Source organism: Montipora foliosa, chromosome 12 (genome assembly GCF_036669935.1).
Source record: "Montipora foliosa isolate CH-2021 chromosome 12, ASM3666993v2, whole genome shotgun sequence".
NCBI classification, from domain to species: Eukaryota; Metazoa; Cnidaria; class Anthozoa; order Scleractinia; family Acroporidae; genus Montipora; species Montipora foliosa.
This window is the reverse complement of record NC_090880.1, coordinates 33,516,054-33,528,553: the sequence shown is the minus strand read 5'-3', so window position 1 is coordinate 33,528,553 and position 12,500 is coordinate 33,516,054. Positions and strand designations below refer to the sequence as shown.

Sequence of the window (12,500 nt, the reverse complement as noted above, 5' to 3'; positions counted from 1 at the left end):
AAAAATAAAAACAGTATAGTTTCTTTTATCGCAAAACGTGCAATAAAGAATGAGAAAATTGGCCAACTGCGTTGTATTGCGTAATGTTCTTGTAGCTCGCTACGTTTTCATAATCATGTTAAGATGCACTTGTGTTTTGCAGCAGTGCATACTCGTGCTATTCTGTGCTATTCTACTTTACTGCGTACTACGTCTTCTTGTTCTATAGAATCCCATTCCATTTAATCCCTGTGAGCACAATTGTCATAAACAGGTCCTTATATCTAATAATAGCGAGGTTAAGCACGAGGCGTTTTTGAGCCACGGGCGTGAACCGTAAGTGAACATTTTTAAAGGGAACCTCGACTTCAATAAAGAAATAACTGTTACAGTCACGTCAATCTAAATATTTTCAAAGAAAGCGTTTGTATCCGAAAGAAATAAGTTTTGGAATCACCTATTTTTGTTTCCAAATTTCGCCGGTGCCGCCATCTTGAATTATTGTGACGTGTTACTGTTACCCTTTTGTTATTTGTATTAGAACAATAGGGCAACCGTAACACGTCAAAATTATTCAAGATGGCGGCGCCCGCAAAATTTGAAAGTGAAAATAAGCGATTTTAAAATTCACTTTTCTTGATATTAACACTGTTTTAAAAGCAAATTTCGAACAAATTTATTTGTAAACAATTTTCTTCGGTTTAAACTTATTCTGTAGTAAGAGTGAAGGTTCCCTTTAATGTCCGGGCAGTCGTCTTCCCCAGATTTTTAAACTAATTGTATCTAACGGTTAAAAAATACTTAGCAAGACAAATGTGATAGTGAAACACAGATGACACTCCCGGTTGCCGTCCGTGGCGTTCCCTAATGACATCATATTCCAGTTCGTGTTGAGATGCGCTCTTTTCTTCCCACTGGGTAACCGCAGCAATTACTGTTCGCTCTGCAACAATGGTAAGGTGTATAAAATGGGATAATCCGAAGTGGAATAGGGTACTGATCTATCTGGAGCAACGACTATACTATTCCGGTTACAAGTGCGTTTCTCTAGCAAGTGAGTTTATAAAAATCAAAAGATATATGTTGGCCAGTGATGTTGTAAAATTTCCGCATTAGGTGTCCACCGATGCGACGGAGCTTGGTCACTGTCGTTCAAGATGTACTTTGGGGGGAAGCCTGCAAAATTACAGGAAAATTATCAATCTGGCCATTTGCAATAGACCATATTCGTATTCTCAGTATAGGACTGGGACTAGCTTGCAATAGAGGTTAATGCGGGAGAATATATTAAAAAGTACTTGCACTTGAAAAAATTCTCCCGCATTAGCCTTCATTGCAAAGCTAGTTCCAGCCCAATACTGACAATACGAATATGGTCTATTACAGCGACTTTCGTATGACCTTGAAAAAGTGCTCGTTGTTTGTTTCACGAACCAACGTTTGGCAAGATTAAAACAAGGTTTCTCCTTATTCCCGCCAAGGAAACTCCTAATATGGGCAGTAAACAGTTCGATTGCCCAATCACATTACTGCATTTCAAAGGACGTCAAAGCGCCGTGACGCTGATCGCTTTCCATAAAGTTCCATAGAGAGTTGACGTTGTTTACATCCGCGTTCGCTAAGCCAATGAAAATTCGCGCTTGTTTGGTTTTGTTCGATAAGCCAATTAAATGTTTTTGCAATTTTGTTTACGTTCTGTTTTTACGTTTATTTTTCAAGGTAACATGAAATTCGCTCTATTCTGCATTTATGTACCCGTCATGTGCAGACTACAAATACATCCCTCCTGAGGGATATGGGTGCATGGGTAACCATGAAATCTGATGATCTTACAACAGTGTTTGACCATTACAAAGGGAAGGGGATGGGGTGGGGGGAATTTCACTTTTGTGTTTCGTGCCTTGAAGTGAAACAATGGAATCGATTGGAGTGGAATGGAATGAATATGTGGTGGTGGGAAACTGCTTGAAAACTCCTTGAAGTTTTGCTCGGGTGAAAAATGTTGAAAATGGTTGAGATTGCATCATGCTAAGTTAAAGAGATTTTTCAAACATTGAGCCCAAATTTGACTATTGGGGTGAGATTACATGCAAAATTTAAAATGGGTGTGCGTGCACTTAACTCGCAGGACGTGGGAAAGAATATCAATGTAGACTTTTTCAGGAAAGAAAACACTGAAACACGATGTATGGCATAGAAATGTTCTTAGAAACATCCTTTCCGGTTCTTGAAAACACCTTGACCAATATTGCTGGAATTTTGTAAACAATTGCCTTGTCTTTCATATACCGGATCTGGAATAATTACCTTCCATAAAACAAAAGAAGAAAACGAACACAACAAGATCTAATCAACAAGGCCTAATCAGAATATCAATGGTTCTTTTGTATTCCGCCATTTTGGTCCGGTATATGAAAGTACACCCTGGATAAAATCCAGCACGAACCCTGAGTTACAACGGAATCAGTTGCCCGCGGCTGCAGAAAAAAAACGTATCTTACATTTCAAGGCATTAAATGTAATTTCCCATGTTGCAAAATGTGTCAATTGTTTGAACTTTTCCTTAAAAGATACATATTTAAGAGCGCGAGTGTGATGAAATTTTACCCTCTGAAATGGACCTAACATAGGGCATTCGAACGGCTATTTATCTACAAAAAGGGGAATTTCAAGGGAAATATGTCATGTACAAACCATGACACTCGTCACTATTGTTCTCGCCGCTTCCGCCGCGAAAAGAGCATCTTCTGTTTTATTCAGGAAGCTCATCTAGGCTAGGGGTTAGGGGAAGTGGACTAGTACATTGATATAAGAATTGATCAGTGAAGGCATATACTGTTGAGGTTCCGGCCCTGAATGAATTAATAGAGCTAATATGGTATGTATGATAGCATTTACTTACGCGTAAGCCTCATTGTAGTATCCAATATTTTCAGAACGCTTTACACGGCCCATTTCCAGGCCCAATGCATCGTTCTTTTCCTGACCACGAAGCGACCGTTCACTGTTGACAAAAACAAAATTTGTTTTATTTTTATTTTCAGAGAAAGTCCAATAGGTTCCATTTTAGGAAACTTAAAGACACCTCGACGTGTTCTACATAACGAGCGAGGGCCCTTGTCAGACTGCTTACCGTGTTTTTCCTCTGCATAGCCACCAAACAATCAAGCTGACGACAATGACAAACACAAGAGCACCAACAACACCAACAATTATAGCATAAAGCATTGTATTGGGGTCCCCCTCTTCTGCTGGTACAGTTGTTGTTTCTGTTGAAGTGTTTGTTGTTTGAGATGTTGTTGCTGATATTGTTGCCGATGTTGGTGCTGTTGTTGTTGCTGATGTTGGTTCTGGTGTTTGTGCTGTTGTGGTTGTCTTGTCAAAGAGTTGTACATTTGAGATGTTTGCATTGAGAGCAGAGGAGATTTCCGCCACAGACGACTTCACAATTATCTCCAAAACATTCTTGTTTATCACGGAGCTTGATGATCCGGGAGGAGTCTGTAAGTAAAATGCTATGACGGCCAAAAGAGGAACTTGAGAAACCTGTTTTGGGTAACCAGGCAAGAGATGTACTTGATCCTCGGTGAATATGAGGTTGTTTAATGATCGGCGCTTGCGTTTAGAGCTTTACAAAGACAAAGAAATAGAACTTGAGTGCATGATTACTGAATGCCTTTTATTGCTGATCAGTCGAGGATATATAAGTACAGGTAATCACACGGTTTCTCGTGCAATGCGGTATTAATAATCACGCGGGTACGGTAAATTCTTCAGACTAACGAAAAAAAAGTGCAACTGCTTATTTATGCCTAATAATATACAGGAAAAAAATTGAGCGCGTTGATTGGTCGAAAGCATGTCAATTAATCCCAAAGAGAGTGCAGAAAAGTAAAATAGTGCAATAAAGGTGAAATTGTTGCATTGATAGCTAATTCAATAATATACACGAAAAACTATTCAATTCTGATTGGCCAAAAAGACAATGCAGTTTTGTTGTAATACAGTGTAAAACCGTGTAACATCAGTTTAAAGTTGTCACAAATGTATTTTGAACGGTTTAGAAACAATAGAAATCAAATCTTTTGTTTTGAAATCAAACTCGAGCCCTGGATGGAGCAATTTTCCCTGATTTCGTGATAAGCATGCCCTACTAATGGAAATGGGCCCACACAAGGAAAGAGAAAAACTCTGACCAGAGTGGGAATTGAACCCACATCTTGACATTGACATTCACATCTTCGGTTCCCACGGCCTTCTCTCGTCTGACCTTGTAGCTCAGTCGGTAGAGCAGCGTTGATCTAACCCGAAGGTCGTGTGTTCAATTCCCATCCTGGTCAGAGTTTGTTCTCCGTCCTTGTGTGGGCCCATTTCCATTAGTAGGGCTAACGCTCACATGGTTCATATGGGGTACAAAACTAGCACTTCACATTACACTCTAATCAGTTAAGTCTGTTGAAATATAAGTGCTACACGGCCAACGTTTGTAAATACGTAACCCTTCCTTGTACTTAGCCAGTCAGCCAGTCAGTCAGACAGATAGATAGACAGTCAGTCAGTCAGTCAGTCAATCAGCCACCCAGCCAAAAATAGACGACCAAAAGTACGGTCTGATTTTTTCCAGTGAATGCAATCATGTTTCCTCAGAGTTCGTTACCTGCTTGATATGCAATTGTTATCATTTGCGCAGTGTATGGTGGCTGCCTCTGCAACGGATTGTTTGAATGCGTCCTCCTTTGGTTTGTTCCACTATAACAAGCGAAAAAACACATTAAGGACGTTCGTGCGAAAATTTTCTAACATTGTTTTTTTTCTGCAAATTTTACCATTGAAGGATAATGATGAGTTAGTGATGTCAGAAAGGTAAAAAAAAAATGGGGGGTCACCGACTTCGTTTTGGAGAGAACTTACCCGGAAAAACACCCTAAATATGAAAAAATCCGGGCTTCTTTAGCGAATAAGGCCACAGTGTCTGTAAGCCCAAAAATACCAAACTTTGTTGAAGTGGACCCATCAAGTGAATTTAGTTAACTTTTGAGGTTCCTTAAGGGCCTATTTACACGGTACGATTTTGTCGTATGCGACAAGCTTACGACAGGCCTACGACTCGAATTGTTTCGTGTAAATCAAACCTACAACTCCCTTACGATTGTCGTGTACGGTAGAAAAAATGTCGTAGCATTTTGAAACATGTTTTAAAACGCTGCGACAGTCGCAGGCGAAATCGAAAGAAAATGACGTATTTGTGACAAATTTCTACTGAGTAGGGGAGGAAAGTGAAGTGTTCTTGTGATAAAGTGGCGGGAGAAATTGTCCCCGTTGGCAAGTCACCAGTAAGTGCAAAAGCTAGGACAACGTTTTCTGAAGAAGAGACAGAAAAAATAACATCGCTTTGGAGTGAAGAAGAAGTTCTTTTCAACAGCCGTCGCAAGGACTATTTTAAAAGGGATGCAAGGCAAAATGCGATGAATCGGATTCTGTTACGTCTGGATAAACAAGGTAAGCTACGCTTATTAGTCCTTTAGTTTTGTTACGGGTAATTCCCATTTTCTCTGCAAGTACGAGATAACATGAAATGAGTACCATGTATTGATTGATCAGTGACCACTCAGATCCTGTCAAACTTTGGAAATTTATGAATAGTACTGCTTCGGCCGCAAGTAAACAATGAATTTGGTGCACGGTCGTGTGTGGTAGTCTTCGCTGAAACCATACATGAATGTTCTTTATGAATAAGGGTTATACGCATTTGCTATGTCCTGTCTTGCACTGTTCGCAATATTACTGCCAAATAGAAATGACTTCAAATGAACTCAGTACAAAACCAGTCCGTGTTTTTAAAAAAAGCAAATAACTGTTGAACATCGAATGGTACTAACTTGGGGTTTTGCTCTTGCTGCATTTGCTTCAGTGTCCTGTTTTCTGACTCTCAAGGATCTGTCCCTACCTTTTATTAATGTGGCCTTCATTTTTAAGGTCTTACAAGTGAGGAGCTTCAAAAGAAAATGTCTGCTCTGCGCACATATTATGGGAAAGGAATTTGGAAAGAAAGAAGCAGCAGAACAAGTGGAAAAGGGACCAAGGACGTGTATCTTTCAAAATGGCCCTTTTTTTCTTCCCTCCACTTCTTGAGAGATAACATTACACCCCCAGGAAAACCACAAGCAATCTGGGCACTTGACACGTCAGAGGAGAAAGAAAATGAAGCAGTGGACCAGGATCAGCCATCTCAGCAGGCAACTTAACAAGTTCCTGATGATGATTGTGTTCAAGGGAGTGTCTAACCTCCCTCAGTAGAAAACAAAAAAAAAAGAGATCATTAGCATTCGAGGATGAGCTTTTGTCCACCTGTTTACAGGTAATGAAGTGCCCAAAAGAGGATGTCAATGATCCTGACATTGTGTGACATGTTTCAAAACAACTGAAAAAAATACCGGAGGGGTATGAAAAAAAATTGAAAATTCAAAATTGAGATTCAGCAATGTCTGTTAAAAGTTATGTTACCTGTAGCACAGCCTCTTTCCAACATTGTCACCATTTCTTTTGATGACTTAAATGACAAGTAATTTGTTTTTGTCGTTGTCATTCAATCTAAAAAGTACTATTTTGTTGAGACAAAATTCACAATTTCCATTGTTACAAGTGAAAACTTTGGCATTCATGCCACTTTTATGAACACCATTTTTGAAAAAACAGTACTTGTATAAACTTACGATTATTGTTGTATAACTTTATACATGAGAGAAAAATATATTCATAAAAGTAAAAAGAAACTGTCCAATTCAATCAGAGAAAATGTAAGTAGTACACTGAATTATTTATTGTACTTGAATGTAAATATTGTTTGTGCATACAAATATCATAAGTTGTAACACCCAACTAAATTAAACTCTGTTTATGGAGTCAATGACATTCCTTGTTATTATGGCATATTTTAAGTGACACTGTTTAATGAAATACTTTATCTTCCTCATGTAACTGACTGTTCCATTTAAGATACGGATAAATGCCTCAATGTTTCAAAGCAACAACAACAATATCATCATTGTTTACATCTGTCATGATGGAATGAAATTTGTTGCAGTTTTCATGCTGTTTTAAAATTGAAATTAAGACATTCCACTGCCATGGAACTTGGCCTGGACCATTGAGGTAGTCACATAATTGTTCCCTATCTCCTCTGCCTTCCTTGGTTGCCTTCCCTTTCGAGAATTTGGGACACTTGCAAAAGGGGTTGTAGCAATCTCACGCCCCCAGGAACCTTCTGTTACCACACCATTAGAGTGCTCCATGTCAAGGGCCTCAGTGGGTATATACCTCTCTGGAACTCTTGATCTTAGGAAGTTGTGTAGAGTTATTACACAGGGGACAATTTTGATAGCACTCTCTGGCTTTGCACACATAACAGTAGAAAATACCCTGAACCTGCTTGACAAAATGTCAAAAGCATTTTCACCGATGCATCGAGCTCTGGAAAGCCTGTAGTTGAAGATCCTTTTCTCTTCTGAGAGATTTCTTTGTGAATAAGGCTTCATTATGTTATTCTCTAGTGGAAAGGCATCATCTCCAGCTAGATAAAAAGATACTGGCTTGTTAGTGTAACTGCCATCAAAAGATTAGTCTGTTGACTCAGGAAGCAATCTGGGCTGGGGTAAGCCAAGAGAGCCATTAACTAGGGCTTTCCAAAACAGACTGTTTCTAAGCACACCACCATCACTTATTCTGCCTTGGCATCCTACATCAGCAAATATAAATTTGTAATCTGCATCTACAACTGCCAGCAACACAACACTAAAGAAGCCCTTGTAATTATAAAATTCAGATCCAGAGTTGCGTGGATGGAGGATACGTACATGTTTTCCATCTGCAGCACCAATGCAATGAGGCAACTGCCAACAATCATGAAATAGCTGTGCTATTTTCAACCACTCCTCTGGGGCACTTGGGCATTTGAAGTAATCATCCTTGAGGACCTGAAAGACAGCTTGACACACTTCTGGAACAATAAATGATAAGGGTGCACTGATTCTAAACTGATATTGGAGGCTGAAAAATGATTCTCCTGTAGCCAAAAACCTCAAGGTCACTGCCAGACGTTCTTCAGGTGGTATTGGCTGTCTCATGTTGGTCTGTTTATTTTGAATTAATGGTGTTACTTTGTCAAGAAGGTCCCACAAATTTTAAGGTACATTAGCAAAAGATTAATCATTTTTGCCATCACTAAGTTAATTACCTTTGTAACGTTTCACTATCGGATGGCTATTGGAAGCACACTTAAGGCTTGGATAAACACAACTTTAATAAAACTACACGAGACTTCCACGAGACTATACAACATGGCGGATCTCTCTCTTTTGATACTCATAACTCCGTGCGTTACATAGGTCCGCATCGCATACTTGTAAGACACTACATCCCTTCCTTTCCAGTCTTGCAGTATTGTAAATAAAACGGAGTGAGAAATGAAACATAACAAAGTTTACAAAAACCTCTTTCTATTAAGCAAAGTCAATAAACACGAGTTCAGTTAAGCTTTTTAACAGTTCCTAGGCTTCCCTAGAACATAGTCCTTGAATCAGGGGGCCTAATGATGCGCCTAGGTCTCTCTACCGCTCCTGGTTTATCTTCAGACTTTGTGTTCGCTGGTACCGATTCAATGGCTGGTTCAGGTTCGCTCACTGACAGATAGTGTTTCACCAACGAACTATCTCTCTTGTATACAGCTCCCTCACTGGATTCCACGGTTACTTGATGTCCCTCCTTCGTTAGGACTGTATACGGCTTGGTCTCGAACTTCGGAGCTAGTTTTCCTGTCTCCCTAGTGTTCTTTAGGAGAACCTGATCTCCAGGGACAATGGGACTTGGTACTGCTCCACGGTTTCCATCTGCATATGCCTTTTGCTTCAGCTTCTGTTCCCAATCTTTATTCCTCATACTTTCATCGCGCAAAGATTTCTCTGGTCTTAACTCCGGTAGTTTTGTTCTAATCTCCTTTCCAAACATCAGAGATGCGGGTGTGGCACCAGTGGAGACTTAAGGTGTTGACCTGTATGCCAACAGAAATTTCGGTAATTCATCAATCCACCTTTTTCCTTCCGCGGCTGCAATCTTCATGGACTTCAACAGTGTCCTGTTCTGTCTTTCCACCTCTCCATTTGCTTGTGGCCAGAGAGGTGGTGACTTTCGATGTTCAATTCCGCATTCCTTTAGAAATCCTTCAAATTCTCCACTCACGAACTGTGCACCGTTATCAGTCTTTAAGGTGTAGGGAAATCCAAATCGGGCAAAAATGTCCATCAGGGCCGCAATGATCCTGGGTGTAGTAGTTGACTTCGTGACTACCACCTCAAAAAACGACTATAGTAATCAACGACCACTAACAAATTCTACCCACCGGGCATAGGTCCCATCAGGTCAGCTGCCACATCCTGCCATGATCCCGTGGGTGGCTCCGTCCTCTGCATTGGTTCGGGTGGTGCATACTGTCCTGTGACTTGACAGCCATGACAACCTCGGCACATTCCCTCCACATCCCCATCCATTTTAGGCCACCACACTTTTGTCGTAAGTTTACTCTTCGTTTTCACTACACCCTGGTGTCCTTCATGACCCAACTCCAACACCACCTTTCGCAAACTTTGGGGTATCACAATTCTGTCTCCACGTAATACCAACTTGCTAATTATACAGAGTTCATTCTTGACACACGCATATCCTGGCATAGAACACTGAGACCAGTCTCCAGTCTGGACGTAGTGGCGCACACTAGCCAGTTCCGGGTCCTCTGCAGACTCTCTCTCGATTTCCCATGGGCTTAAGCCAATTGGCGTGCTTTCCTGAGCTACAAATCGAACAAAATCCTCTTTCTCACAGCTCGGGTGTTTGGGATCACTCTGATTCAATCTGGACAGCGAATCTGCTAGGTTAGTTTTGCCGGGTTGGTACACTACTCAGTAGTTGTGGCACTGCAAACGGAGAACCCATCGCTCGATTCTTGCCGATGGTTTGGATCTACTTCTAAAAATGCACTCGAGAGGTTTGTGGTCCGTTTCTAACTCGAAATCACGCCCATACACATACCAGTTGAACCGTTCACATGCCCATACTAGGGCGAGGGCTTCTTTTTCTGTCTGAGCGTACCGTCTTTCGACCTCAGTAAGGCTACGCGAGGCATACGACACAGCTCTCCATTCCCCTTCTTGAAACTGGAGTAACACTGCTCCCAGGCCGTCTGGTCCTGCGTCTGCCACTATCCTTGTCTTGCAATCCCCTCTGAAATAAGGCAGTGCTTTCGCTGACGTCATGAGACCTTTGAGCTCTTCGAATGCCCTTTGTTGTTCGACACCCCAAATGAAGGCTTGATCTTTCCGCATCAGCTTTCGTAGAGGTTCAGCAACTTGTGAAAAGTTCGGGATGAACTTTGATGAATACTGGACTAGTTGTACAAATGAGCGCACTTCGGAGGCATTCTTTGGGGATTGCCGCAATCTTCTCTTCACTTGGCGAAACTCCTTCACGACTCAGGTTATGTCCGAAAAAGGTTAACTTGTGTAATCTGAATTGACACTTGGCTCCATTTAAGGTTAAACCCCTTTCTCTCAGGCGCTGTAAAACTGCATGTAGATTCTTATCGTGCTCTCCGGCATGGGTAATAATGTTGTAATGTGAGAGGAAATAGGGAAGCCGGCCTCGGGGCATTGGCCGTTTGTTCTGCTGGTCCAAATATAGCATCCGACTAGATCATGGAGGGTCTTGGGTTCGAATCCCATATGGGGATCGGATTTTTCCGAGCTCCCAGTGGGTTCTATCAACATTTCATTTCATATGTGTTAATTTTTTCAGGAAACTATTAGTGGCTAGCCTTCTGTGGAATAGGCACTGGCACTGTGGAATTTGGTATACGGCCTTCCAGTTCACACATTCATTTTGTTCGCACATGCAGTCTATGGACCATTTCTTTTGACTCCTTAGGGGTAGCTTTTTCTTTTATTTATTACCTTTTGGTAGACACCGTTAGTATGTTTATTTATTAAAGAAAATTGGACGAAAGTTATCGTAGTTACAGTCTTCTCTTAGGATGTCTGGTTTGAACTTATTCCAAAATTGCTTTACCGCTGAAATGATACCCATAAAAGATAAAAACGTTGGCTTATTTTTGAAACGTTCTTTGAATTCCGAGAAAGACAACAAAGTTCCGTCGTTGTCATTAAATCGCTGATAGTTTGGATTCCATTCGTAGCCCACAACTTAAAATATACTGGTTTATTTTCAATACGTATAAGAGAGTTAAACCAGATAGGTTGTGACCGGAGCTGGGGAGTGGAAACCATCGTATCCTCAAAGGTTATTTCTGACCAAATTGCAATAACTCCGATAACGACGAATGACGAAAATAATATCAAAATTTCTCGTTTAGTGCTTTAGTGCTCACGTCGCAGATTCGAGGTTGAAAGGGAAAGATATGCGCACAAGTACAAACTTGTGCGCAGAGCCATTGTTTATTTAGCGTTTTTGTCGATGGTCGCTATGGTAGATCTAAACCTCAGATGTGTTGAGTCCCGAATGTCAACGTTTTACAGACTGTGTTCTTTCCTCTTCTGATGGTTGCTTTGGCTCCGGAGCAGGTGGCGGTGGAGGTGGTGCCTCGCCTTTATCGAGTCCTTTAGAGACAAAGGAACACTCACTGTATCAGCGCTGCAAAAACCAATTGATACTATGCAGTTAATTTCCAGTAATTACTTAATAAGCTCGCGATAATTTCAAATGACTGAAGTCATCTGCTGAGGCAATTGGTAATATTAAATGTTTCAAGAAGTTGACGATCCAAATGCTTCGCATAGCAACCCGTAACAACAAGAACATGACTTCAATATTTAAGTGACAGAAATCAAGTACTTTCATCTTGATTTTACGACACAAATAGTTTAAGTTGCTGTTGGTGCTGAATTATCGTTACCTTGACACTTGTTTTCTATCCAATATAACCTTCTTCGCAAACACATTTATATGAACCATAGGTGTTCTCGCACTTCTGGATTCATCTTGACATTGGAAAGTGAACTCCAAGCACTCATTAATATCTTGGAAAATAAAAAATACAAAGAAAGATTGGAGAAAGTGCTTCGAAATAACAACATAAAAACCGAAAGAGACAAGAAACACCAAGTACATACATTTTATCTCATTCAGCAAAAATACCGTAAACATTGTGAACAGACGTGCATATTCTTCTCATCGAAATGTTAAGGCGGCGCATATTGTTCTATCTGCACATTGTTGCACATTGTTCTATGTGTACATTTCAGAAAAAAAAAAAAAAAAACCTTTATTCTTGTCTGTGCAGCTCCGCTTAGAGAGACTTATCTTCCTGTAAATGAGCGGCCGCCTTGCTTTTTATAACCCTACCATCATTGCAAACCAGTTATGATGTACGGTAGCTTGCTATGGGGGTCGACCTCCACTTATAATATAAGACGGTGTTTAGGTTAGAAAAAAGAGCCGCAAGAGTAATTGTCGGGGTT

The 12,500-nt window shown here is 40.7% G+C and overlaps 1 pseudogene; it reads right to left on the bottom strand.

The window, feature by feature from the left end:
• Positions 1 to 12,204, bottom strand: part of LOC137979060 (mucin-like protein) — a 12,761-nt pseudogene extending 557 nt beyond the window's left edge.
• Between the last annotated feature and the right edge of the window lie 296 nt (positions 12,205 to 12,500).